The 25,097-nt window shown below is 44.0% G+C and overlaps 1 long non-coding RNA gene across 3 annotated transcripts; it reads right to left on the bottom strand.

Moving 5' to 3' along the window:
• Positions 1-452: 452 nt before the first annotated feature.
• Positions 453-24,917, bottom strand: LOC140846478 (uncharacterized). Of its 3 annotated transcripts, none has more exons than XR_012125601.1 (3): positions 24,757-24,917; positions 21,967-22,013; positions 453-2,436 (listed from the first exon to the last, which is right to left on the bottom strand). It is a non-coding gene; the product is annotated as an uncharacterized lncRNA (long non-coding RNA). The 3 variants fall into 3 exon arrangements; XR_012125602.1 differs by lacking the exon at positions 21,967-22,013 and adding an exon at positions 6,870-6,998; XR_012125603.1 differs by lacking the exon at positions 453-2,436 and adding an exon at positions 15,847-16,343.
• Positions 24,918-25,097: the final 180 nt, after the last annotated feature.

The following is a 25,097-nucleotide window of genomic DNA, read 5'->3' as shown; positions in this document are numbered from 1 at the left end:
GACTGGTTCATCCCAGCTGGGATTGGAACGAGCTGTTAGGATGGTTGTGGATAAAGTGAAGGTTTTCGTGGCCAGAAACCACCTGGCCCTGGTCAGCTAGCTTGCTGCACACGTGTGGGGAATACGTTGCTATTGACTACATAAAGAGCTCCCCCAGTGCTCTGGGGGACACAGTGGCACAGCTGCAAGGCTGCAAGACTGCAAGGCTGCAGGAGAGCAGAGCAGAGGCTGGAGTGGTAGCAGTGCAGAGGACAGAGACTGAAACAGCTGCGGGGAGAGGCCTGAGGCAGAGACCGGCTTGCTGCGTGCAGACCTGCCCTGAATGGATGGGGTTCTGGTGATTGGCCTGCCACTAGGAATAAAGTTGGGCATAAACACTTTTACCCAAGAACATTCCATTGTCATTTTTTGGTCTCATTGAATCCATAGTGAACTTGTCCAGAGCTGAAACCCAATGGTAAGACAGTGGTTCATGGTAGGATGCTGTTAAGGACAGATGTTGAAATATATGTCAAAATTAGATTATTTAAGAGTCAAAGTATTTCCAGAAGGACAGAAGTAGTCAACTAACAAGGGGACAGAGGTCAAATAAAATGAGTGACAAATATTTATTGGATTTGAAAGGAATCACTGATGACCTTGGGGAGCCCTTGGTGTGAAACCGGAGTAATGAGGGTGGACCACGGGAGAGGGGGTGCAGTGAGCACGAGCGGATGGCCAGCAGGTGCTGAGAAGCCACGGAAGGTGGGGGTGTCGGTAGCGGCGCGCAGGGCATGGCCAAGCCGTTTTCTGCAGCAGGACCCGGCCGCTGAATGGGAAGACAGGGACTTCTGTTCCCTTCCCTCTGGACACAGGGGAGCCGGGGACTGGGTCCCACTCAGGCCGCAGTCCATCCTCAGCCAGACACCTTGTCCTCCATGTGACCGCTCTTTACCTCACGTTTGCACCTCCTGCTCAGGCCCATTCATGCTACCTGCTCCCTCACAATTAAGACTGGACTCTCAAATACTCATGGATGGGATTCAATAGTCCTTTCTCTCTATTCATTGCCCAACATGTAAGTTTTGACTAATATTTGGACCAATTACGACAGGAAAAAAAATCAATAGATGTCTGAGAATACATTTTGGTCTCCCAAAGTTCTGTGCCTGTGTATTTTTATTTCCCTTAACTTACTAAAGATGACACAGCTCTGTCTTATGCCAGTCTCTCAGTGTGAAATGATTCCATACCCTTAATCAAATGCAACCCACTCTTCAAAGCTCAGCTCAAAGACCATCTCTTCTTAAAAGTATTACCTGATCACCCCAGTTGGAATTAGTTAGTCCTTTGTATTCCCCAGACCTTTTCAGTATTCTTTTGGTTTTGATCATATTTCATTCTGTTTCATATTATAGTTAGTCCTACAGCAAGCGTGTAAGACAAAACCCCCAAATGAATAGCCACTGTAAATTTCCAGCATGTCAGGGAATAAAAGAAAAGGACTTAGAAGGTTCTAGTTGCATGTAAGACCAAAGAGCCTGGTTGGAAAGCAGGGATGAGACCCACGAACAAGTCCAGAAACAAGAGAACCCCTAACCTGAGAGGAATGAGGTCTTGAGATGAACCTGTGTGATCAGCGTGGGGGCAGCAGGACTCAGTCCTCGGGCACTAGAGACAGTGACAGAGACGGAACTTGAGGGGTCAGCAAGTTCTACCAGCTTCCAGCAAGGGCCTAGACACCTCAGCTGAAGATCAAAGGGAAGGAGGAACACAAAATACAGGCGCAGGATCCGAGGGCAGATGACAAACCCCAAGGCAGCCCATGTGTCACAGCAGGGGTCTCGGCTGTCACAGAATCAATGAGGAGCTACAGAAACGAGTCCCGTGGCTGCGGGGGACGCCGCTCCAAGCGGGCTGGGATTTGAGTTGCGGCCACTCCCCATTCCTCTAGCCTAGCACCGGAGAAACTGTATGGCGAGGGTGCCAGTTGCAGACACTTCATAAACGCCTACTGAATAAATAAGAAGCACATAGTCATCTTCTGTAGACGATCTCATGGCCAGTTCTTGCAAAACCGCGTATGGGGCAAATACCCCTATATGCTCAGTTTTTCACGTACGTCAGTAACTTCCTCGGCTGAGCGTGTGTCTCACCCTCCTCTAGTAAGTGCAGCCTCTTCCTCCGGGGAGGCTTCTCCCCTGCTCCAGGAGGGCTGCGGTCACGCCCCATGAGCTCAGGACCCCACCCATCCCAAGGGTCCTAGTGTTCCAGCAGCGGGGATCGGCGTGAGACGCACACTTGTCTGTCGGCCTGATTCCATGAAGTGCTGCATTCAGAGCAGGGAGAGAGAAGCCACCGCGTCCACAGCCTTAGCTGCTCCCCGCCTGCCGGGTCTCCCGTTACACGGAGAAGGCCAGGTTGGAGGAGGGGACCACGGTGGCAGCCAAAACAGGCCTGGGGTGTGTGAGAGAGACAGACAGACAGACAGACAAATGGGCAGAAAAACGGAAAAGGGAGAGGGAACAGGGAAAGAAAATAAAAGTTTTAGAAGGAAGAAATATTTTTCAATTTGAATTTTCTTCATTAACATTTTCATGCTGTTTAAACAAAAATTATTTTCATGGATCAGAAGAATCTGAATCACAAACATATGTAATAAAACACATGTGAAAGCCTACCGTCGGTCAGCTGATCCAACCCCCCGCCGGCCTATGCCAGGCCATTTATTTCCGCTCTATCACTGCGGGCGACACTGATGGGGACCCTGGCCGCACAGCGCACCTGCTGGCGGCGGCACTGTCCTCTCCAGCACTCGGGAGCCCCGCTATAAATACTTGAAGCATGCCAGGCTTGTTGTCTACAAAGGAGATTCGGGGAGGAAGTGAGCTCCGAAGCTCTCCGAGAACACTAGGGTAGCATAAGAGAGTCATTATAAAATCATAAAGCTTTGTAAAATTCAGGCAGACTTCTCCTTCTTTTAGAAGTTTTTTATTTTTCTCATATATCTTTCTTTGTATACGCTGCTTCTGACAAGATAGTCTTGCTTCATATTTCTAAAGGTCACCACACTGATTCTTCAAATCAAAGAACTTAAGGCAGACGGGAAAAATCAGATGAAAAGAATGAAATGTTAAAGAAAAGTAAATCCAAATTGTCATGAACCGCCAACAGATTTGAAAGTTGAAATTATTCAAGGCAGCAAATTTTCTGTATTCCAGCTCTATGCTGCAAGAACTGGAAACAGATACCAGAGGCACTGTCATGCATTTCTCACTGCCAGCCTCTTGCCGCCGCCACACAGTGCCGGGCTCTGTCCCTACTGCCAACCAGGAAGAGCTCTGCATGGAACATAATGGGCAGAGTCGCCGGTGTTGCTCTTCGGGGATAAAGACACACTGCTAGCGCTCCACAAAAAAGCTACTCCCTCGAAAGTTTTACTTAATCAATTTGTCTATAATGTATCAGGGAAGACTTGCTTTACTACTTTTTTTTCCACAGTAAGGCACAAATGCAAATATAAAAACTGGATATTAAGGCAGATAGTTTTGGAAAATGCATAGAATTCCCATTTCTCTCTGACCTGTGATCTTTCATTTGACATGGCCCACTTTATACTAAGATGACATAAAAAGATAGACTCTCTCCAGCTTTATTGTGAAGTTTGATGCCTCCTAACTCCATACATTTTTTAAATAGTTGACACTTCAACAAACACTGAGGTAACTCTTCTTTTCAAAGAAATTCCATTTTTTGCATTTTGAAATTTTCTCCTCACTTCAGCAGGACTACCCATGGGTTTTATTTCTCACATGAAGGCAGGTCTAGCGTCCGTGGATCTGAGGCGCCCTCTGTGTGATTTCTTTCCTCAGACTACTTGGTCGTAAGTCCCACAGTCGAGAAAGTCCCAGGCATGGAGCAGGAGAGGAAGGGGAGGGAAGCTGGGGTGAGCCAGCCGCCGCCCGGGAAGGGCAGACCCCGAGAGGGCGGCGCGGCTTCACCCAGCGGAGGCGCCGAACAGGGGTAGCGTCGAAGGAGGGCGCCTCTTCTTCAGATGCAAGGGATGAAGCCTCGAGAGGCTGTGAAGCAGAGACAAGATCACTGCGGGCCGCTAAGACCCCCAAACACACAAATGCCCACGTTCCCAACAACGGATCAGATGCAGCGGACCTGTTCTAGACGGTGCATGTCCAGTGAAATAAGTTTGGAAGGACTGAGTGCCCACTACGTCTCTCAGCTAAAATTACACACAGATGCTGCTCAGTGCCTGTATTAACTTGTAACTGTGAACAAATTATAAGGTTTTAAGATCACAGAAAACTTTTTGAAGTTGAAAATAACCACCATTGCAGACAAAATAACCTGTCACTTCTTCTAGAGTCCAGGGAAATAAAATGTTGGTAAGAAAATAAAACTTCCTGGCTCCATGCCAGAACATAACATTACGCTCCTTCGTGCCCTTCTGAAGTGCTTATCTTAAGTGTCAGCAAGTGGCTGTTTGTTTAAACCTTCTCCCTTAAAATTATTTAAGGTCTTTTTGATTGACAGTATGGAGTGTCTGTTATATGTAAGATTGTATGTTACCTTTGTTCTGAAGGAATAGAGTTCATCCAAATGAAACTCATATTAATTGCCAATCTCATCTACAAATCAAGGAAAGAAAAATTTTGGACCTACTTAATGAAAGAGATAACAACTATTTTCATTTTAATTCTGCAATGTGATCACTATTTTCCTAGTTTTCATTATTTAAAACAAATAATACACAGAGTTTAGACTTTGTATGATGACTCTAAATTTCTATCTATAGATGCGATACCTTCTACTAATAAAGTTTTTAAGAAATGTGAAAGTTTCAGAAAATGAGGCCTAATTACAGTTTTGTTTTGTAGTTTTGAGAGTGATAGCTTAATCAAAGAGGATAAATAACTGATACGAAGTTGACAGAAAAAGTGGCTTTCACAACGTGCCGATTAGTCAGGAAACATGCAGTTACTAGCTCTCGTAGGGACACACCCTGTGAGTTCCCGTCTGCAGCTGTGTTCTGCAGAGGCCTAAAAATCATTGAAATGAACTGCCACAAGACCCAACCCAAGCTTTTCCTTTGAAGGGCACATGGAGGGTAAATGTTTAAGCCCAATTATTATACCTTTTCAAAGACACTCTGTCAGCTGGGTGGGTGGGACAGATCCACCGGCACCCAGGCCCAGCACGGCGGGCGTGCACCCTCCTGACCTGGTCTGCGCCTCCTCCTGCATGCCAAGCTATTCTGGCTTTTGTTTCCCAGCTTGCCTCCTCTCCAAGAGGGAAAGGTAACCTGAGAGAAACTGACTACCAAGTGCTTGGGCCTATTTGACAAGCAGAAACAATCATTTGCAGACTCTAAACTCTGCATATTGTTTGCTTCAGCTAATGACAGGGAAATGGTTTCTTACTTTCAGTAGCAATATAAGGCCCAATATGCCAAAATGCCAGGAAGTTCAGTCCGAGAGAACCTTCTGAAGCGTGGATTGATACATCACAGCATTTAGCATAAGCAGTATGATTCACTTCTGCCTCTGTGCTACGCATCTGATGCTTTGGGCTATTTGGGGGATTGTATTCGTCGGTCCAACGGTAGCAGATCTAGGTTCTCCTCTGCCCTTCGAATCCTGTGCAACCTTGAGCAGTTCGTGTGCATGGCTTCTTGTCCCCTCATCTGTAAGGTAAGGACGCTGGACCGAATCAGTGTCTGACCCCTGGGTCCAAAGCCCATGCAGGGCCCTGGAGTTACAAAAGGGGTCCGACGTGCAGTTGAATCAAATGTACAGTTGAAAAAGTACTAGTTCACACATACATGTAATACTAACATCTTCAAGCGTGTTCAGGTACTTACTGCTGCTGGGAAAACACAAGTTCATTTAAAAGGCTTACTGGCTTCAGAGAAGCATTTTGTTACTTTGCATTTTTATTATTTGTCCAATAGTAAAATTACATCTGATATTGCATGAGAGGTCCTACTGAAGTGTTTGCTGAAATCTGAGATTACTGCCAGTTCTAAAATTTCTAAAAAATCCTTGGAAAACAAATTCTACATAAAATGTTTAGGCTGCTCTTTAGAAGGGCTCTAGAAATATTAAAATAAAGCCAATGGGCATGTTTTTGTCCTGTGACCTGTTTTCTGCTTCCCTAGCCAAGCGTGACCATTACTGTGTATAAGAATCTGGATTCTACACAATGTAAGGTGGTCCCAGGGACGGCAGTGCAGCAGGGAGAATACAGCCAATGATTCTGTAACAACTTCCTAAGCTGACAGACAGTAACTGCACTAGAGGGGGTGAGGATTTAATGAGGGTAACTGGTGAACCACTGTGTTGTATGTTTGAAACCAATATGAGAGTTATATATCAATGATACTTCAATACTTAAAACAGAAGAAGAGTATGGATTCTAACCAGAATGCCTTTAAACCCCAACTTAAACTAGGAACCCCAAGGCCTTGAAGCATCGCCATTTCTCTTACAAATTAGTGTCAGGGAAATAATATCCCATCACAGAGTTAGTAGTGCCAGAGAGAAAGGAGAAACTATGTGCTGCATCCAGTCTACTGTGATTCTTTGGGCATGATAACTTTTCTTCTATTTTCTTTTTTTTCTTTCATTAGTCTTATATTAAAATATATAAGTCTAAAACTGAAGGTGAGCTAAAACCCTTTTTGGGGATGCCTGCTGATTGGGTATCAAGGGTTAGACCCCATCTATTTTTCCCTTTGGTTTACTCACCTACTGTCTTCATCTCTATTGTCTACATACCCTCACAATCTTTTCAGAGGAACTTTCCCTGTTTTCCGAGCCTTTCAAATCTCAGAGCTCTGGGTCCCTCTCAGCAGCACGCAGAATGCCGATGCTCACCTTCTCCGCCCCTGGTTTCTTCCACAGAGAGCTCACGTTTCACGTAGTGAAGCCACCCACTCCATCCCTGGCGGGTTCCAGGTCACTCCCTGCTCAGACCCATCTTACTTGGCCATCCGAACTGTTTTTCTAAAATAGACTTACTGAGATTAACCACTGCACCCAAGTCGTTAAGGAGTCTTAAATCATGCCCCATGACCTTCAAAGAGAAGGTCCCCCACACTTGAGCTAGCCGACAGAGTCTCACAGCCTGGCTGCGGGCCTGCCTTTTTAGCACCATCCCCACCCAGCTGAATCTGACTGTGACTGGAACACGCCATGATTTTTTGGTGACTCATTGCCTTTGTTTCTGCTACTTATTGTGTCTAGATTATCCTCTCTAAGCCTCCCTACTTGGTGGGAGGGAGGAGGGGTCCTCTGTCTCCGGTGCAGAATGGTCCTACTAAAAATCACTGAATATTTATCACTAAATAGACGCTCTAACATCTCATCTGAAGGATTTACTTTCAAAGTCATGGCTGCTTCATGGTTTTCCCCAAGAACATCAGGTCAGTATTTCCTTACACTTGTGAAATGCCAGCTCCTGATTCCCACAACCTCTACCGCCAAACCAGCCTCCCCCTGGTGAACTGACAGTTCCACCTCTTGATGGAGAAAAACATGAGCAACTTTTAAAGATTCCTCCCTAGTTAAAGAAATATAACAGTTCAACCAGACATTGCATGGCCTACACAGTGCGCCTCCAAAGAGGTGAGCTAGCATCTCGGAGCCTCAGCTTGTGAAATGAGGATAATACTTCCTTAAAGGGGTCTTAGAAGAAATAGATGACATTTAGTATATTTTCTTGACATGAACTTAGAATATATTAAATATTCAATAAATAGAAGCTACTGTTGTTGCACATTATTCATAATATTCAATTCACATGTATCTGTGTGTGCATAAATATATATGTGTGTGAATGTATATCCTTATAGATCACCTGTTACATACATCAGGGAAAATAATTACTGCCTCCATACTGAGTACATATGTGAAAGAGAAAGAAATTCATTTACACAAGGAGTGGGAATTGGAATGAAACAGAGAGTTGCTGAGCAAGGAGAAGTTGAATGAAGTAAAACAGAGGCTCTCTATAAATTATACCAAAATCTCATCCATATTCCAATTCTGGTTCTACCATCAGATACGTCCAAACAGTACATCAGGTCACCTGGGGTAAACTCCACCCCTTGACCCTTACTCTTAGTAGAAAAACAATACTAAAAGTTTTGAGGTAAGTGAGTTCTAACAATTTTCCAAGGTTTCTCCTAAGAACAGATGGCTGTGTACTAATTTTTCACCTTATTTTAAGCTGCTAAATCATGACATTTATACTACGTGGCAATTACATTACATGGGTGGGAATACATCAGTCCCCCAATTCTTGATCTTTAGCTCCCAGAGAGAGTGAGATTTATACATACTCTAAATAGATAAACTGGCTCCCAGGCCTGCAAGAGGTGAGGGTAACCTGATTAAATGTATTTATTGGTATTCAAAGCGTGGTCTGTGGTCCAGCTATACTGACATAACAGAGCTGGTTAGGGATGTGGAGTCTAGGACTCCATCCCAGGCACTACATTACAATCTGTATTCTAACAAGCCTTATGTATTTTGAAGCTTGAGAAACACTATGTTAAATTATATTAAGCAATGATTTATCAAACTGAAGGGGAGATTAATTGATCATGAAGTATTTTAAAAAGTACAGTCTCAGAAGAAAATGAGCAGTCTATCCCAGTGTAGTTTAGGAGAAAGTCAATCTTAAAGTATTTGCGTTGACAAAGCCACCTACCAGAGCTCATCCTACGTAAGCATTTCTCTAAAAGGAATCTCTGCCTGCCATTCTACCCGTCCTGAAGAGGTGCAGCAATGAGGAATCTCAGACCCACTTATGACCAAAAGACACTCATGGGCTGGATGAAGGTCCCTTCTAGCAATGGTTAAGGCTCATTAGCTCTCTATTCACTCTGTATGGTTATTCACACTTAGGAAAACCCTGTTCCAGTCCCTTTATTTTTATGGACTCAGGAGCATCTCATTTGATAATCTACTGAAAGTATTTTCCAATTCTGAGCTCTCATCAGCTTGGACAAATCTTATATGCTCGATTGCCCATATAGCTTGTCATCTTGGCTATATCTAGGTTAGAAAAAACTCCAGCCTATAACAATTTACGGTATTTAGACTTTCAGTGACTTGGTTTCTTCCTCTCTTTCTTCTTTCTTATCAGCTTTTTAAAATCCTTCTTATCTTTTCTTCTGCCTCCCTCCCTCCCTTCCAATTACTTCTAAACTATTAATACAAAATATCTCTTTGTTGAACCATTGAGCAGGCTGCATGCTTAGGAATTACAGCATAAGAAATCCCCTTGTGCATTCTTCAGGATTAGCAACCAGTATCCTAAGAAAGTGTGACTGCGGTTTTCCTTGTATCTGATGAGATGAGTCGGGATTAAGGAATGCCAGAGGGTTAGGATAAAGGGACGGAATCCCCACTTGCCAGAATCATTGTAGGAATTTTAAATAGGGCGTGTCTTTGTGTCGGACCCACTGTCCATTCATGAGTAACAACAGACCTTCTCTTTGAATGATCTAACGGTGGAAATCCCGAGGCACCCTGGGCGGCAGTGAAGAAATGCTGCCCCAAGCTGACTGGAGCCTTTCAGCCGTCCTTTATTGACGCTTTCCGATTATATCATGTAAAACCGCCTACATAAAGAAGCAGCCCAAAAAACAACAGCAGAGAGAGAGGTCGAGTGTCTTGAGAGAAGCAGGTGTGACGGAGCCTTCAACTGTTGGCTGGGGACCCAGGGAGCTGGTCCTGGGCTCTGCCACCTTCCGGCAATAGCAGGTGCGCTACCTCGTGTCTCAGCCCCTCATTTCTTCAGCTATGAAATGAGAGCATTGGATTGGATGATCTTAAAAGTCCCTTCCAACTTTACCACCCTTTGTTCTATAATGCATCATGAAAATGGCTTCAAAGGAAAACATAAGGGGAGTTTGAATGAACAGGAGAAGGAGGCGCAAGAGGGAGGGCGAGCCCGAGAGTGGCAGGGTAGTTCCAGACTGTGTGATGGGACGGGTGGGGCTCTTAGTGCACAAATGAGATCCACGTAACTGACGAGTCCCTGCCACGGTCTGTGAGTGTCCTGAGAGGCAGCATTTTCCCACTGGCAGAGCCGAACCTGCTCTAGTGACCAGGCTGGACGTCAGCCGTGAGGCAGGGACTCCGCAGACCAGAAAGGGTATGTTTTTGGGAGATGACGAGGACACCCAGGGGCCCTGGCCAGACGGGCAAGAACTCTTCTGTTTCTGGGAAGCCGCTTGGCAGGTCCCTTTGCTTTGCTCGGACTCTCTGGCGGGCGGGAGGGCTGAGAATCTGTGAGAGCTCCGTTAATGATGCCAAACTAGATGCTGCCCGTTTGATAGAAAAATTGTTTTTAATTTTATGATCTCATTTTTTGGGATTTGAATGGAAACGAGAATGGAATGGAAAGAGTGTGCCTTCCCTTTCTTTTTCTTTCAGCATCATGATTTCAATAAAATTATTTTGCAATGCTGATTTTAAAATTTTCTCACTTAACTGCTCTTTCATTTCTGCAGAGGCTGAGCAACTCCCAAAGTTCAAAGATCACAGTTCTTTTCAAGGCAGCTCAGTAGAACATGACGTGTTCACACAGAGCAACGCACTGCACCACTTCATGCCCCTTCAGAGTGGTGAATGCCAGCAGGGCAGAATGACTGGTGATCCTTTCCACAGCTGCAGAATAGCCTCTGCATAGCGTTTCACTAGATCTAACGCCATTCAACATGCACAATACCTTAACAAATTACGTTGAATTGAAGTATTGAGACTCCAAAATTCAAGACGATGGAAGTTTCAGAGGCTAACAGCAAACCATCTTATTTATAGATTTATTTGCTTGCAACCTGACGTGAAATATGCATTTAATTTAACTGATTTCACTGACAGTGGTTTATTTGGCTCAGATGCACAGTACCATGCATGTGCCAGGAAGACTGCTGGTTAATAAGCAGGGAAAAATTGAGCTCATAAATGTGAAGGACTGGAATGTTCTACACTAAAACTACATTTCAGTGATGTGTTCCTGAAAACTCCTAACAACGCTGTGGAATTTGAAGCGCCTGCTGTACTGTGCACCATGAGGCTGTGCACAGATACCCTCCCTCTGGAGACACGCCCAGTAGCTGCAGCCTCCCCACTGCCACCGGGGGAGCTAAAAACCAACAAAGAGGGACATTTTCTCTGAAGAGCACATTTGAAGGAAATTATTCTGCTCAGGGTTCCTCCAGCAGCCTGGACTGGAGACCATCAGCCAACAGAAAACAGCAAAAAATGCAGGGGGACTTTCAAGTCCTAAGAGACCCTCACCGGGAACTCAGACTTAGCGGCCATGACGCAGGCTGGGTTTCAGAAAGCAGCGTAACGCAGGTGCTCCTGGCACAGGGCAGGAAACAGCATCTCTAGGCCTGTCCCATTACTTAAGTGCATGAAAGTACTGACTGTACAGCTGAGTTTTTCAAAGCTTTTACCCTTCAGTTAGTCGCATAAAGTACTTGTTCTAAAGCTAATTGTAGGTTGCTTTTAAATACAGTGGGAAGGGTCTTCAATTTGTGATTCTCCTTTTTGTTTATTGCAAAGATAAAAGTGGTGTGTGTGTGTGTGTGTGTGTGTGCACGCACATGCACGCATGTGTGCACTCACATTTCCATTGAAAGGCTTTTATGAAATCACATCCTGAGAGTATACTTACAGTCTTCTCAGCAGAGATGTATTTTTGTTTCACTGATGTTTTGGGGTAGTTCTCCATCTTTTCATCATCTTAACATGTGTTTGATGCATTTTTCATTCTTTTAAACAATCTTTAGCAGGGCTTAAACAGAAAAAGTGGGATACCCTGCCATAAATTTTTACAGTCTAATAAAAGGGGTTTATATAAAAAAGCCTTAAGAGCACATTACTGTCACTGTACATGGCTGTGGAAGCTAAAGATACAAATGTTACAGCCCTTACCTCCTAGGAGGCACAGTTTATCCATTCACTGAAGGACATCTCAGCTGCTTCCAAGTTTTGTTGATTATGAATAAAGCTGCTATAAACATCCATGTCCGGATCTTGTGTGGACTTGAGCTTCATTCAAATCCTTTGGGTCAATACCAAAGAACACAATTGCTGGATTGTTTAATAAGAGCACGTTGAGGTTTGTAAGAAGCTGCTAAGATGTCTTCCCAAGTGATTGTGCCGTTGTGCAGTCCCGGCAGCAGTGAGTGAGAAGCTCCGGCCACTCCACATCCCGTCCGGCCTTCCATGGTTCAGTGTTCTGCGTATCAGCCATTCTAGTAGGTGTATAGTGGTATCTCATCCTTGTTTCCTTTGCAATTTCCAAATGACACACGATGTTGGAGATTCTTCACATGCTTCTGCCATGGGGGCATCTCCTTTGCGACTAAGTAGATACTTCTCAGTGTCTGTTCAGCTCTCTTGTCCACTTTTAATTGGGCTGTTTTCTTATTGTTGAGTTCTAACAGTTCTTTGTATCTAGTGAATAACAGTCCTTTCTTTATCAGGTGTGTCTGTACAAATATTTTCTCCCAATCTGTGAATTGTCTTCTAATTCTCTTGATATTATCTATTGCAGAGCAGAAGTATTTTGTTTTAATGAAGTTCAACTAATCCATTATTTATTTCATGAATCAAATCTTGTTGTTGTACCTGAAAAGGTATCACCACACTCAAGGTCATCTAGAGTTTCTCCCAGGATATCTTCTGGAAGTTTTATAGTTTTGCATTTTACAGTTTGGTCTACGATCCGTTTTGAGTTAATTCTTGTGAAGGGTGTGAGGTCTGTCTAGATTCATTTTTGCCTGTGGGTGCCCAGTGGTTCCAGCACCGTTTGTTCAAAGACCGTCTTTGCTCCATTTTATTTCCTTTGTTCCTTTGTCAAAGTCAGTTGACTATATTTATGAGGGTCTATTTCCAGGCTTACTCTTCCGTTTCTTTGAATTCTTACCTTCACTCTTCTGTAGGTTAAGTGGTTTTTTACCTCTAGCTTCTTTCAAGAATTTTTCTTTATCTTTGATTTTTCTGGAATTTGAATATTATATGCCTAGATGTAGTGGTATTTTTTGTTTTGTTTTGTTTTTTCTTTTTGTAGTTTTTTGGTATTTATCCTACTTGGTGTTTTCTCAGCTTCCTGGGTGTGTGGCTTGGTATCTTAAATTGGGGAAATTTTCAGTCACCATTGCTTCAAATATTGCTGTTGTTCCTGTCACTCTTACTTGTTGTGGTATCCCCATCACACATACATTATGCCTTTTGTCACTGTACCCCAGTTCTTAGGTATTTTGTTCTGCCTACTTGAGTCTTTCTTTTTTTCAGTTTTGGAAGTTTCTATCGTCATATCCTCAAGTGCAGAGATTCTTTCCTTAACTGTGTCCAGTGGACCAGTGAAGCCGTGAAAGGCATTTTTCATTTGTTTCAGTATTTTTAATCTCAAGTGTTTCTTTAATACTCTTTCTTAGAATTCCTCTCTCTCTGCTTGCATTATTCATCTGATCTTGCATGTTGTCTACTTTTTTCATTAAAGCCCTTAACATATTAATCATACTTTTTAAGATTCTTGACCTCATAACTGCAACCTTCCTGCCATATCCGACTCTGGTTCTGACGAACATTCAATCACTTCAAATGTGCTTTTTGTCTTTCAAAATGCCTTGGGATTTTTTTGTTGAAAGGTGGACATGATGTACTGGATGAATGGAATTCTGGTAAATACGCCTTTAGTGATATGAGGGTAAGTTGTGGAGGGGAAGGAAGCTTTCTATAGTTTTTTACTTAGGCCTTCATATTTTTGTGAGTCTGTGCCCTGGGGGGTCTGCGAACTTCACTAATGCTTCTCCATTTCTCCCCCTCTTAGATGGGACTGGATGGTTAGAGAAGCAGGGGTTGGGTTTCCCTTCCCCCACTTTGAAAGCTAGAGTGAGCCGCAAATAGGCTGCTTCCCTTCTGGCATGTGATGGCTAGGGCCGAGGGGCTTGTGTTTCCCTTGCCCCAGGCAGGTCCGGCTCTGGTGGAATGTTTCCTCCCAGAACAAGCCTCCTTAAGAAGAACAGACACTCCCACGTACTGGAGAGCAGGTTCTTTCCCTCTGCCCCAAGCAGGGGCACTAGGGGCGTTTCTCCATTATTTACTGTGCAGACTTGGTAAGGCTGCTGGAAATAAAACTCACAGAAGAGTAGGGGCCCCCCTGTGCCTGGGTCCTCATGGACTCGTTCACACTGAGCCTCCAGCAGTTAATCACTTACGGTTAGATTTTCTTACCCTGGCACTGTTTCCCATGGAGGGTTCCGTTCCAGTAAATGGATGGATCTAAAATTTGTTGGTTTTCAATGGGTTTAGTGTTTTACTTGTAAGGAGAGCGGCACTTCTCGGCTCCTTTCATGCCACGTTTTGCCAGAACTCCTGAAGGATGCTGTCCCTGGATGGACACACTGACAGCTCGTTCAGCTCTTCCGAGACACTGTTCCGCTGTCTTCCGACCTCACGGTTCTTCAGTGTGAAAACCGTCATCACTCTGATTGTTGTTCTCTGTATGAAATGTGTCACTTTTGCCTAGCTACTTGTAAGATAATTTTTAAAATATTGGTTTCCTGAAGTTTGAGTATGACTTACTTAAATTTGGTTTTCTTTGAGTTTATCTTCTCTAGGGGTTTGCTGAGATTCTTAAATATGTACATTTTGTATCTTCTCCCAAATTTGGAAAACCTCCAGCCATTATTTCTTCAAATATTTTTTTCCTGTCCCATTCTCATTTTCCTCTCCTTCTGAAACTCCAATCACAGGTATGTTTGACCTCTTGATATTGTCCCACTTGTTTCTCTTTTTCTCTCTTTTCTTCAGATTGGACAATATTTACTTATCTGTGTGAAGTTCCTCTGTCATCCACATTTTGCTATGCAGCCTACTCAATGAATTTTTTATTTTAGAAACTCTGTTACATAGTTTTAGTTCTTTTTTTTATAGTTTCTGTTTCTCTGCTGGCAAACTCCGTATTTTGATTCATTTCAAGTATGTTTTCCTTTCTTCATAAAACATGGTTATGATAGCTGCTTTAAAGCCTTTGTGTAATAATTCCAATATTTTAGCATCTGTTGATTTTTTTCCCTTGATAACTGCCCACATTTCCTGTAGGCTGAAGAATCTTGGATTGTATACTGGATGCTGTGAATGCTGTGTACGCTCTGTTCCTGTCCTAATTCTCTGGAGCTGCTTTCTAATCAGCAGGCGATCTACATGGTTAGGCTGAGACCACAGATTCTGCCTCACTTTTGGGGGGAGTTGCTTCAAATCTCAGTTCAGTTCTAAAGGCACTCCCTTCACTCCGGCCTGTCCAGAGTAGGGAGTGAGCCCGAGGCAGCTGCAGGCTCACACCCAGAGCGGGGTGTCCTCCTTCCTGGCGTCCTCCCTTCCGGGCCTCTCTCCCCACTCTCCAGCCCCGGGGGCTCCTCTGCTCTCTCCTCTGGTGTTAAGGGTGGGCTCTCTATTGACGTCTAGCCCTGCTCACACCCACTGCTGATATTCTGCCTATGAGGGGCCCCGCTTTGGAGGGAAGCAAACAAGAAAAAAATGGAAAATAAAGCCCACCACGTGCATCCACTTTTGGCTCCTTTCCTCCGGCTTTTGTTTATTTTCAGAATCTTCAGGCAGTCCTTTTTTCCAGCTATTTTAGTTGTAATTAGTGGGAAACATGGGTTATAGTCAGCTTTTACCACCATTACTATTTAAATTAATATTTCGCACACTGTGGGTTGTGACCACTTGTAGGTCATATAATCGATTTACTGGATTGTTGCCTCATATTTTAAAAATTAAGTGTGTTAGGGACTGGACTAGGTGACATCAGATGGCATCACATGTGATAGAAGTACCTTATTTTACAAAATGTTTACTTGTTTTTTTTTCAACAAATACTTATTGAACACCTACTATGTACCAAGAACTTGTAGATTATGGGAAATAGAATAGTGCAAATAATGTACAAACATGCATGTTTTTTAAAAAATGGGTTGGAGGAGAAAACTATTTTTTAAATCTGTACAACATACAGCATGTTAGACAAGGAAAAGGAAAAGTTGAGCCTTGTGGGGGGGGGGGGATTCTGTGGGTCATCCCGGCAAAGCGCGACCTCCCCAGACTCGCCACAGCCCTGGCATCCGTGTGGTCACAGTGATCCCATATCAGCAGAAACAAGCCCAGGCATCCAGGCAGTGATCCGTGGGGGCATCAAAGGGGCAGCAGTCAGAGCTGAGGGCAAATCGAAGAACAGCTGCACGGTGATTGTTCCCAGAGCTTTTACATGAGCAAATGCTTTTCTCCATGAACTGTGCTGGCGGCTTTACGCTGAAGTTTCTGAAGATGAAGATGAACAGTTTAGAACGGAAAGCTAGGACCACGGCTGCTGACGACTCTTCACCACCCCACAACCAGAAATTCTTTACCAGCCATGTTCATCTTCGAGCTGCAGGCCCCTGACACAGCGCCTGGCCTCCTTCTGCGGCCCCTCCCCTCCCTTCACCCATCATCACATTCTTTCTATTTCTTATACATGACAGTGTCAATATTCCTTTCTGCAGCTTCCTGTTTCAGCTTCTTGCTCCAGAGCTGATAGCACAGAAGAACTGAGACCCATTCTATGCCACCCACCACTCTGCCTTCCGTTAGCTGGAAAGGCTGTTTTCCCTTTGCATTTGGGAACAGGGCCAGTTAGGGCTCTTAGCACGCTGCTGGGAGTCCTCTTCTGACCTCTGCACTGGGGAAAGGAGCAGGGCAAGGCCCTGTCATCCTCAGGTCCAAGTGGCCCTTGGTGGTGGAGGTTGGATGCATGAGGTTAAGTTTTTCTCACTTCAGAATATAAGCAGATCAGAGAACATATGGTCAAATGTGCTTTGCTCCTATTCTAAATTTTGTTTGTTTTAGACTTGCTTGTTTTTATTAGAAATGCTACCTTTCTATTTCTTTTTACCACCTATATGGCATTAATACTGGGATGGAGGCTCCACAGCACAGCTTCCCTTTCCACGCGTATCACAGACACCATGACTGAAAAGCTCCCGGTGACCCACTGATTTTCTCCCACAGCCCTAAGGCAGCCCCTGCCAGCCAGTCAATATTGAAACAGGAGATGAACTGTATTCACCCTCTCCACTTTTGGTCATGAGACAAACTTGCCCAGAAAGTTGTGTTTCTGCTAGTTTTTACAAATAAATTTGCATTCCTATAAAATAATTGCTGACTGAGAAAGCAATGTCCATTTTCAATCTTTCAAGTTTCTCTAGGCACCATTTTCACCCATAGAGAGAATAAGCTGAACATACGTAGCTATGGAAAATGTACATTTAGTCAAGCACAAAGAAAGATTCTTTTTAAAGAACAAATATTTCTTTCTAGTCTGCTTCTTTTTAAAAAAGTGCAGATCTGGAAGCAATTTAGTAAATCTACTGCATGTAAATTATAATTAACTTTAGGCAGAAATCATTTGTTTTCTTGAAAAGAGGTAGATAAACTCAAGGACAAGGAGATCAGGTTCATGTCTTAATCCCGGAGTTAACTGACGCAGAAAGAGTCCCAGGACGTAATGCCAACTATAAATACAGGCTAGATGCTTGGAATTGCTGGTACTGTCCACAATGCCACATTACTATTTTGCAGTAACAAAGTCTTACACATTTGTGGCTTTAACTACACATGGATTTTTATGAATATGATCATTTTAGTTCAATCCACTCAGCATATACAATTGAGATGAATCAGAACTTGTACACCACAAGCACCAAGCCTGAAATGCAGCATCAAATTCAATCAAAGTTTATTAATATGAATATTAGTGAAATTTCTCAAATAAAAATAACCCTGTTCATGGGGTACAATGGATGAATTGAAGCAGAAATTTAAATTCTGCTTTTTAAAAAATGGTGCTTTGGAAAGCCCTCTCTACTCAGCCTTCCTCCCGAGGCTCATGGCTGCTGCTGAGTGAACAAGGCACCGATGTCCCACCTCCCCATCCTGCAGGTGAGCACACAGGGGCCAACAATCAGCTCAGGGGACTCCTCTGAAGCCCCCAGAAGGGCACAGCATGGCTTGGTATTAAAGACTCTACAGAGAAAACATACAGCCAAGCCAATCAGATTTTACCTTGGAAGGCTAAGGATGATAGACACGGAAGAAAACACCAGTTGGTGATGAGCTGTGACGCTGGGAAGCCCGGAGGACTCAAGGGTCAGAACAGCCAGGCTGGACCACGAGCAGGATAAGGAAGCAAAGGTAAATGCTGAGAAAGGGCAGGAGGTGGGGAGGGGGGAGGCAGAGAGAGAGAGAGGGAAAGAGACAGAACAGAGTGTAACACGCATAGAGAAGGGCAGAGGGCCGACCAGGATCTAACAGGGAAAACCCAGTTGCATCCTTCTGCCCATCAAGGAGTCGGATCCCTCCAGGATGAGGTTCTGAGAATGATGTCTGCGCAAAAGCGGATCTGTGCTGAGCAGCAGATCAAGTTCAAGATATTCGTGCTCGTTGGGGTCTACAACGGCTGTGTCGCTGGGTGTTCAATGCTCCGAGGAGACAGCACAGCCGTCCACGGGCCACCACCCTGGCCCAGCTTTCCACTGTCTTCTTTTCTGTAATATTTGCATAATTACCCGCCTCATAAATATAGAAGCAGGAGGTCAGAAGTAGCTCGTTCCTGCTACTCTGGGCTCCAGTCCCCTGGCGTCCTCTGAGCCGTGCTCTCCCGAGACGGGCACCTCCCCACTCCCTCCTGCTAGTCAGCCCACTGCACCATGCAGTCTCTCGCGTGGTCACCCTCGGCGCTGCATCTCCCCTCCCTCCGCAGTCAAGCGTTCGGCAGGCGAGCACACGGCTCGCTCCTCTCCTTGAGGCCTCAGCCCACTCCGGGCCGGCGTCCGCCCGCCACGGCGCTCATCTCACAGCACCCTCCTTGGTCACCACACTGCCATGGATAATAATTTCTTTTATCATAAAATAATGTCATATAAATATTAAAAAATAAAGCAGAATATTCTCCATTTACCTGGCCGGATCCACTCTTCACTCTTTTTCATTCTGCTGTTGCTCAGAGAAGCTGACCAGCATGAACTGTATCAACAGCTCTCTTTTCTTCTAGTGACCAGGCGACTTTTGGTGAACAGGAGGCACCCAGGGAGGCCCGAATACCCTGGCATGGGCGGTGCGCGCCAGGGTGCCTCCCTACAGCCAAAACTCTCAACCTCTCTGCCCCTTCCTGTCTCCGTCTCTGTCTCTTTGTCTCTCTCTCTCTCACACACACACACACACACACATACACACACACACACACACACACACACACACACACACACACACACATACACACACACACATACACACACACACATACACACACATACACACACACATACACACACACACACACACACACACACACACACACACACACACACACTCTTAATTACTCAATTTGAAGAGACCAGCTATTTTCTGAAAGGACTCTGACTGACTCAAGTACTTATCTTACAGAGGAATTCCATGGACATCTCCACCTTCCTGATACTGTCTAGTTTCTTGGGTTGTCAGCTTTTTGGCTGCTTGTTCTCAATCTGCTTTATCAGATCCTCTTTCTCTGTTACCCTCCTGCTATTGGTGGTTCCTAGAGCCCACACCACACTGTTTTCATGTTCTCACTGGGGCATCTCAGTCCACCTCCTGGCCCTAATACGCACCGGAAGCAGTGTTTGGTGTCCAGTGGGCACTCAATACATGTTTGCTGATGGCTGCCAAGTTTTAATCTCTACTCCATCTCGCCCCCCTGGTCCACTTAACACATATTTCTTACTCTCTGCTGAACTTCTCCATGTAGATGCCTCACAAGCTTCTCAAACTCAACACGTTCAAAACTGGATCAATTAGCTTTTCTTTCCAATCCTGGTTCTTGCATCTCCTATTTTCCATACCAACTCATCCACCTAGTCAGTCAGTCCAGAAATCTGGGGGCCACCCTCAACATCCAGCCACCCCACCCTCGCTCACCGGATCTCGCCAGCTCTGCCGTGTCAGCCTCTCCCTCCGCCCCCCTGCACGGTGCCCTCCCCCCACTGCCCTCCTCCCAAGGCCCTCGCAGCCCCCATCTGACTCAGGTGACGTTGCTAACCTGGATCTCCTTGGCCTCTGCTTGCTTGCTTTCCAAGCTGTCCTTGAAAAAGCCCCCAGGACTGATCTCCGTGTCACATCTCAATTCAGCTGAGACGCAGCCGCCCTCATCGGCATGGCCTGTTGACAGTCTCCCTCCCTAACTCCAAAGCTTTTCATCTTACGCTTCCAACGTGCACTTCACACTGAATAACTTCACATCACTCAAAACAACGCTTATGTTCCCTCTGCTGGAATTTGCTTTCCAAGTCCACCTTCCTAGCTTCTTCACAGAGTCTCAGAAGTCACCCAATGTGATCTCCTCACTGATGCCGCCCTCTTTCTCTCACCTGCTTTTCCTTTCTTATCTTAGCTGATCATTTGTAAGTTGTAATGATGACTGTAACTCTGAGCACATTGTGTTGTAATTACTGACTTATTTATCTGTCTCACCCAAGAGGCTATAAGACCCTTGAAGACACAGCTTTACCTAATTTCATGTCTGGTACATAAGTGGACTTCAATAAGTAAGTGTTGAATGAACTGATTTTTCAATTCACGCTCTTCTTATCCAGGGTTATCGCTGATACTGTGCTATGGGTTGACGCGCGTTTCACTAAAATTCATGTAAGTCCTGAACCCCAGGACCTCAGAATGTGACCTTTTTGGAGACAGTCTTTACAAAGGCAATTAAGTTAAAATGATGAGCCCTAGTCCAGTTAAGGCCTGTGTCCTCATAAGAAGGGGACCTTCAGACACCAAGACACAGAGAGTGGGAAGGCGAAGGGATGAGCTGCAGGCTAAAGTCAGAGGGAGACGACTGGGTCGGCCAGCCTTGGCGACACCTACACTTGGGACTTGGGTCTGCAGAACTGACACACAGATTTCTGTTTTCAAGCCAGCTCGTCTGTGGTGCTTCATGACGGCAGCCCTAGCCGACTAATACACATTGCGGTTCGGCAATCATTTTCTACACACGTTTGTTTGTTTTTAATTTGCCCTTCCCATTAAATCTTTACTTAAACTGCCCACCCAGACCTTGAGCAACCTTTGCTGGGCCTGGAGTTGAAATATTTTCATCATTAAATGCCTTTCTTTCCAAGATATTGGAATATCTTTCCAATTTAATAAGTCAGAACACAACTACCAGTGTACTCTTGTTACACTTCTCCTATAAAGCTTCCAGCAGATCTTAAAAATATCTCATTAAATTTAAGTTCACAATTACGTTATCCAAGGCTTATTTTTCATTTGCTCTGGCTCGATTAATGTTTTTTCACCATATATTACTTTCCTCTTAGGAATTTCCTCTCTGGCTAAGTTAATCAGTCAGTATACCCCTAGATAACCTCTTCTCTCTGAACTTAAAAACCTTGTAACTCATCCATTTCTCAGACATTGATTGAGAACCTATAGGACTCAACAAATTGCCGCGAGTGCTGACGGCAGTAAATGAATAGGGCCGTGAAATACAGCGCTTGACTGCAAGCATGTCGTCTGGCATAAGGGACAAAATAAGTACAGTAGATCTTGAAATTATGACACGTGTGTCCCAAGATGTTTGTGGTCCCCAAACACTGGTATAGTTTCATTGGCGGCAACACAGCTAATGTGGACAGTAATACAAGCGTCTCAGGGTTGTTTTTAGAATTAAAGGAAATAGTGTATCACTGGCAGCCACACCGTTGCCCTGAGGCCAGTAGGTTCTGTGTGTTTGTCTGGACTCCCATCCGCTCTGGATTCACACCCACACACGAGCTTTCAAGCACTCACAATTCAAAACATCTCAGCAAAACATTGCCTGCCTCAACTTTTAAGACTCCTTCAAATTGCTCAGGTGCCCAGAACGTACCTTATACAAAGGGACAGACACCGTTTAAGCAGGAGAGAGGGCAATTCCTAGGTAGGAGAAATCATATCCAGTTTAGTTAGAAGATGCTGGGTTAAACAAAATTAAATAGTTTAATTATACATAAATGTCAGCACTTTTTAATATGTGAATGTAACTTGTGAACATGAAATACTCTGTATTACAGCGTTGCCCCAATTTATATGATCACAAAGGCCTTTCTTCACAGATGATGACTGATGGACACCACTGCTTATAGAACACAGCCTGAGAATTCTGGCTTGCAAAGCAAATTCTCAACTCCTGAGCACAGAAACTGCCTGATATTGCTCGATTCCATCTTTCTATTATTCTCTTTTATCTCCTTGCCTGTTAGTCATCATCCTAGGCTGTAAGCTGCCCGACATTCCCACACTTACGTTCTTATTCTTGGTGTTCACCTGACTGGCGTGGGCTCCTCCCCACGACCCCCCAGCCTCTCCCAGCAGGCAACAAGCTCTATCTCATCACTCAAGACCTGAAAATATCATATTTCTTTTTTCTTTGAAGATTTCCTCTAATCTTTGGCCAGAGTTATATCTTGTTCCTTCCTCTGTACCATAACTGAATGTTGAAACTTTCTACATTCCAGCACATTTCCATAGGTGGAAAATTATTTGATTGTGGCTGTTTTCCTTACTAGACTGTGACCTTCTCAAAGACAGGAACTGAATCTAATTCTTTTTCAAGAGCTAAGCATTCACGCCAGTTGCGGGCCGACTTAGTATCCTCTCAATCCACATTATGTGAATGAAAGAATAGCATAACTGAAGTTAAACAGCACAAATATATAGAATTGGTCAGTTTTTAACTAACAATGATTAACATCTGAAGAGTGGAAACTAAAAAGAGAAAAAGTTAAGATCGGACAATTTGGTGGGCAAGGGATTATAAAGAAGTTGTCAGCATCTCACTGAAATAGCTGGTCGTAGGAAGCAGCCTGAAAGGAGAAAGAAACAATCAAGTAGATGATGAGTTGAGATATTAAGGGAAGTCAAGAATTCATGGATTAATGAGTATTCAGAGCAGATTCAGTAGGTCTTAAAATTAGCAAGACAAGGCATGTGAAGCCAGAAACATTTTCAGTTTAAGAATTAGAAGTGGAGGTAGGAATGCAATATACTTTTAAATATTTGGAGAAGCCAAAGGAGTTAGGACTAATTGGTTAGAATTAAAGGAGGAGAAAAAGTCCAGCTCAGGCCAAACAGCAGTGATTCAGGCTGGATGCAGATGGATGAGGAAAATGGGCATGTAAGTAACTGGAGTTGGTGATATTCCAATGTAACCGAAGAGTTATTATTATATATACATTTATATATGTGTGTGTGTACATGTATATATATATGTAGATTTGTAGAAGTCCGTTGTGATCTAAATGCTTAAATCACTATGGAAGGAAAGAGAGGATCCTAAAAATCAGTAGATGGTGTTGCCCACTGTAGGAAGACTAGGGTATAAACCCTCAAAAAAGGAGAAGTTATTTATTGATGGTGGAAAGGAGAATGAATTAGATGGAAGGGGAAAATAATTCAATTCGAGGACTTCCTTAGTCAAGGGGACAAGGGGGAATCAGTGCAGCTTTGCTGAGGGCGTCAGAGGGAGGCAGTTCTTTCCATGTGCAAAGACACACAGTGGAATATTTCCATGAGTGGCAGTGGCAGATTTATTTAGTGAAGTTAAGAATACTTCATTGTTCTGTATCAGAATGAGGAACTCATAGGTGAGTATTTTTTGCCTATTAAATTATGGTACAGAATATTAAAAAAGTATTCTCTGGTTAATAATTTTTGTTTATAAGTCATTTTAATCTTTACATTGTTTTAAAGCTAAAGTACTTTGATCCCTTGAAATATCTGAGCTTAACAAAAAAAAAAGTTATAAAAAGCATTTATCATAAACTTATGGGGACATTGACAAATTGGGAAATGTTCCTGGGAAATATGACTAGAGTTGAAAGGACCCAGGCTTCTGTGTAACATGAAAAATGGTTTTGAAGCATGTTTGCTTCATGAAGAAGAGCAAAGTCTTAAGAGGGGACATGATACGTATCTGCACACGGTGAAAGGCCTTCCCTGAGAGATTAGGATTCTGCAGATGCCCAGGAGGGAGAACAAGACTTGATCTGTGGTAGCCACTCCTTGTGGGCAGACTGTGGTTTGGTAGAAAAAGTTTTGACAAGCAGCAGTGAATGACAAGTTGTCTGTCTCGTAAGGTAGCTGGCTTCCTGAGGGGAGTGTTTTCTAACAAAAATGCCAACATGTGAGGATTATATAATTATATGTAACTCTTGTATTAGAAGACACTAGATTAGATGACTGCTCAAGTCCTTTCAAAGTCAAGTTCTAGGTTCAACAGTAGCACATGTTTATAAATGTTTTACATATTAAACTGAACTAAAATTAAATCAAGGACTTGAAGGAGGGACGTACATCCTTTATAAGCTCCATTTTATTTTAATGAAATGTTTAAGCAGGTTGAAATACAAGGTAGTTTTTTAAAAATATACCTGGTCTTTAAAATAATTTTTTAAGCCATTTCTGATTCCTAAAATAATTAGAAATATTAGTGACTGAGGTTTGTTAAATGGATTTGGAAGAAATCAACTCGTGATTCATTTAAATGAATTTGGAGGGGGCTGACTCATGTTTTCATGCTTTCTGTCTAGACTGGAGGCTTAAGGAGCACACCTGGATCCCCAAGCCTCTGTGCCAGTCGTGTCTGGAGAGACAGCTTTGTATGAAGAGTAAAACTCACCACCCGCAATATCCACAGCAATGCACGCGGAACCGGGAGACGCGAGGTCATAAGTGTGTCAGGAGCCCGACATTATGCACAGACACCTCCAGCACGTCTTGCCGTCTTGCCGAGAGCTTTAGCCTTCGGGCCAGTACAGGATGTGTACTACAGAAGGAGCTCTGGAGGGACAACTGTGGGAAGGGGAGGAGAGGGTGAACTATCTGTTGGTTTCCACTCCACAAAACCTCACCCCCCTCTTCATAAATCAATGACAGGCCCTGATTCTCCTGCCCCCACCCCCACTCCCAGCCTCTGAGCGCTGTCCCTCTCCCCGCTTAACATTTGAGAAAGACTGGTTT

This window comes from Manis javanica, chromosome 15, assembly GCF_040802235.1.
Source record: "Manis javanica isolate MJ-LG chromosome 15, MJ_LKY, whole genome shotgun sequence".
In the NCBI taxonomy this organism is placed as follows: domain Eukaryota; kingdom Metazoa; phylum Chordata; class Mammalia; order Pholidota; family Manidae; genus Manis; species Manis javanica.
This window is presented reverse-complemented; position numbering and strand designations above follow the sequence as displayed.